Source organism: Eptatretus burgeri, chromosome 12 (assembly GCF_056783735.1).
Source record: "Eptatretus burgeri isolate ZD-2024b chromosome 12, Ebu_testis_v1, whole genome shotgun sequence".
NCBI classification, from domain to species: domain Eukaryota; kingdom Metazoa; phylum Chordata; class Myxini; order Myxiniformes; family Myxinidae; genus Eptatretus; species Eptatretus burgeri.
Window position 1 is genome coordinate 85,495,131 of NC_140972.1, and position 4,336 is coordinate 85,499,466.

General features: G+C 36.6%; 1 long non-coding RNA gene across 1 annotated transcript; it reads right to left on the reverse strand.

Moving 5' to 3' along the window:
• Nucleotides 1–801: 801 nt before the first annotated feature.
• LOC147016035 (uncharacterized) lies at nucleotides 802–3,878 on the reverse strand. The gene is made up of 2 exons (XR_015049981.1): nucleotides 2,642–3,878; nucleotides 802–2,544 (listed from the first exon to the last, which is right to left on the reverse strand). It is a non-coding gene; the product is annotated as an uncharacterized LOC147016035 (long non-coding RNA).
• Nucleotides 3,879–4,336: the final 458 nt, after the last annotated feature.

Here is a 4,336-nt window from a genome sequence, read left to right on the forward strand (position 1 = left end):
TTTTATCAGGAAGTAAATTTACAACTACTGGAATACCAGGGGAATTACATCTTCCAGGTTATTCTTTCTGTGGTCCAGGCACAAACTTGGATAAAAGATTAGATGAGGCAGACAATCCTAAATCCTGGAGTAAACCAATCAATAGAGTTGATGAAGTGTGCATGAGACACGATATTGATTATGGGAATACCACAACGTTGGAAGAAAAGCATGAAGCCGATAGAGAAATGTTATATAATTTGTCTCTGATACAAAATCCAACCTTGAGAGAAAAAGTTGATAGGTTCATCGTGAAGAAGATGATTAGTGCTAAATTGAAACTTGGACTTGGAAATTCAAAAAACTTATAGGCTCTAATGATGCCATTAAGACTGAAGAGCAATTAGCTGATGAATTACATAAACCAATATTCACAAAGTTTCAGAGAAGGAAAGTTTATTCCAAGGAAGTTGATTATATCTGGTCTGCTGATTTGATTGAACTCAATAATGATAAGGGGTACAAGTATGCTTTAACCGTTATTGATTTGAGGAGTAGATATGCGTGGATTGTCCCTTTAAAAAACAAAACAGGTAATACTCTTATGTTAGCTTTTCAACAGATATTTAATAAAAGTAAGAGAAAACCTAAGAAATTGTGGACTGATGAGGGTAGAGAGTTTTATAACAAGACATTTATGAATTTTCTAAAAAATAACAGTATTACATTATACAGTACCTTTAATGAAGGGAAGGCAGTTGTTGTTGAACGTTTTAATCGTACCTTAAAAGAGAGACTATATAAAAAATTCACACAACTCGGTTCACAACAATGGTCATCTTTTATTCAGGATATTGTGGATAAGTATAATGACACGATTCACACGTCAACGAATATGAAGCCATCAGAAACATTTACAAAATTAAAATATGAAAAAGAGATTAATGTCAGAAAACCTAAGTTCAAAGTTGGTGATATCGTAAGAATATATAGGTGGAAATCTCATTTTGAAAAGGGTTTTACTGAACGATGGACGAAAGAACTTTTTAAAATTGTTGATGTAATAGATACAGTTCCTTGGACTTATAAAATATATGATTTGGAAGGGGAAGAGATTTTAGGTTCATTTTATTCACAGGAATTACAAAAGACAAAACTAAGCAGATAATACACCTTTGTGGACACTCGAGGGTCAAGTCCGAGGTGTATAACAGTATATAATGTGTGTCAAGGGGGACGTTCTTAGATCTGTGAACTCCAAACACAGAATCCTCAACTGAATAGTCAAGGTTTAACTTTTGTTTGTGTGTGTGTGTGTGCAATGGGAGCAATAGGTTGGCGCTTCACTCCCTCCTACTATACACCGTTGTGGACACTCGAGGGCCAAGTCCGAGGTGTATAACAGTATATAATGTGTGTCAAGGGGGACGTTCTTAGATCTGTGAACCCCAAACACAGAATCCTCAACTGAATAGTCAAGGCTTAACTTTTGTTTGTTGATGTGTATGTGTGTGTGTGTCCCAACCCTCACATTCAAAATCTCAACCTCAACTCAATCCTCGCCCAACACAATGTCTTTTTCAAAATGAGATTTCCACCTATATATATATATTTTTACGTTTTTTTCTTCTTCCAATTCTGTCTTTTAAGGCTTTCAGGTTTGATGACGTAAAAAGGGGGAGTAAGCCTGCACTTTCTTCCCAGAACTTTCTTGATCTTGCTCCCATCAAGCACCATCCGACAAAGAACTACATCGATGGGTTTAGATCCCAAAGAGTGATAGCAACTCCAAAAGTCTCCAAAATATAAATAAATAAAATAATAATAATAATAAATAAATAAATAAATAAATAAAAGCCCCCAAAAAAGTTTCAAGTGTCCAACATAAACCCAACTTTCCAAGTCTTCAAGGTATAACCACATTCCCGTTGAGTTTCCAAGATATGTATCACATTGTGAGTTATCAATCCAGAACCCACATTTCAAGTATTCAAAGTAAAACCAACTTACAAAGTCTCTTAAGGATAACTCATTTACTGATTTTTTCAAAATTTGTGAGTCTCCAAGGTAGGACCCATATTTAGAACCATCTTGGCAGAACCCTTTTCCTGAGTCTCTAAGGTAGTTATTTAAACCATCAAGGCAGAACTCATTTACTGATTTTTTCAAAATTTGTGAGTCTCCAAGGTAGGCCCCATATTTAGAACCATCTTGGCAGAACCCTTTTCCTGAGTCTCCAAGGTAGTTATTTAAACCATCAAGGCAGAACTCATTTCTTCATTTTTTCAAAATTTGTGAGTCTCCAAGGTAAAACTTGTATTCTGGCTCATCAAGGTATAACTTGTTCAGTGGGTATTGTCTTGATAACTCACAATGAGTACTATTGCTGTAAAACTCTTTTTCAGGATTTTGCTGGTCTCCAAGGTATAACTCTTTGGTTGGGTCATCAAGGACGAACTCGTTCTGTGGGTCTTGGTCGCTCATAAGGTCTTCAACCAAGCCAACAATTTCGCCCCAAGTTGTAGCAAAAGCAGTATTTTCATTTCGTATTTCAGACACAATTTCCTGTGAGAGAAAATAATAATGTATTAATTAAGTTATTTAATTATTAAATGAGTATGCTTCAATCAAAGTTTGAAAATAGGAAAATAAAAAATCTTACCTCAATAGATAAGAGGTTTGAATCCAGTTCATCAACTTGAAGGTTTAGTTCCATAGAAGACAGAGAGTTCCAAGGAACACCAAAGTCATCCCACTCAAGGTCTTCAACCAAGCCAACAATTTCCCCCCAAGTTGTAGCAAAAGCAGTATTTTCATTTCGTATTTCAGACACAATTTCCTGTGAGAGAAAATAATAATGTATTAATTAAGTTATTTAATTATTAAATGAGTATGCTTCAATCAAAGTTTGAAAATAGGAAAATAAAAAATCTTACCTCAATAGATAAGAGGTTTGAATCCAGTTCATCAACTTGAAGGTTTAGTTCCATAGAAGACAGACAGTTCGAGACAAGCACACAAAACACCATTGCCAGCAAAAACAAATGTTTAAAATGGAGCCTGGGTTTGAAGCTTTTATAGAGAAAGACTGGTGGGTGTGGTTTCCTTTGGAAATTCCCTGGGCAAGCCGAGGCAAGCCTTCATTGGGAAATTTTTCAAAACCATAACATCCTGTAATTTTCTAGTGATTTCTTTGTGAGTCAGAGATGAACTGGAAATGATGTAAGAGTGGGCGGGGCTTAGCAAAAGTAGGCGGAGCTTAGGAAAAGTGGGCGTGGTTTAGAAAAAATACCTTATGAAAAGTGGGCGGAGCTTAGCAAAAGTGGGCGGGGCTTAGGAAAAGTGGGCGTGGCTTAGAAAAAATACCTCATGAAAAGTGGGCGGAGCTTAGCAAAAGTGGGCGGGGCTTAGGAAAAGTGGGCGTGGCTTAGAAAAAAATACCTCATGAAAAGTGGGCGGAGCTTAGCAAAAGTGGGCGGGGCTTAAAGAAAAGTGGGCGGGGCTTAACAAAAAATAACCTGTGGCTCAGGAGGTGGTCAAACAAGAGCATTAAGAGAAGTTTATCATTTCGTAATGGCACAAAAGGGGTATCTTCAAAAATATAAAGATTCAAATGTTTTGTTTGTCAATATTTTAGATGGGGATTATTGTGCAAAGAAAATTAAACTATTGAAGGAATTTGAGAATGAACAAATCTTTATAGGTTCAATGAGTGAGCTGTTCAACCCCCAGGTGTTCAATTCAATGAGGTTCAACCTCCAAGTTAAAAGGGGAGACAAATAAATATACCTTGGGATAAAAAGGGGGGTTTATTTTTAGGGAAAAAAAATATAAATCGCTGAAAATCCCCCATTCATTTACATGGGGAAAAGTGAGCCAGAATCAGTATTCTTACCCTACTGACATCGACTCAAAAAGGAACTCGAAAACACTGTTGGGTTCCCCTTTTATGAGCAGCATTTTTATATACCAATTCCCAAAACTGCTGCGAACACGTCTTTATATGGCAGTTGTAAGCTAGAAACACATTCTTTTTTTTTTTGTCGATCGGAAGACGTCATTGGAATACGTCGACATACGTCGATGTGTGTTGGGACTACGTAAAGAATTGGTTCAAAGCACGTCAAACATAAGTTAGAAATAAGTTTCGCGTAAAAAAGACATTACCGCGACGTGTTTCGACTTATGAGTAGCTTATAAGTAGCCTTTGTGGACGTGTGTAAGCGTCCACATATCGTGTGTAAAACTTATCCTCATCGCATGCGAACGTGTGTCATACGCCGAGTACGTCGTAAAATTTTGAACATGTTCAAAATTTCTTGACGTACTCTACTTACTACGACTTATGATAGCGTAT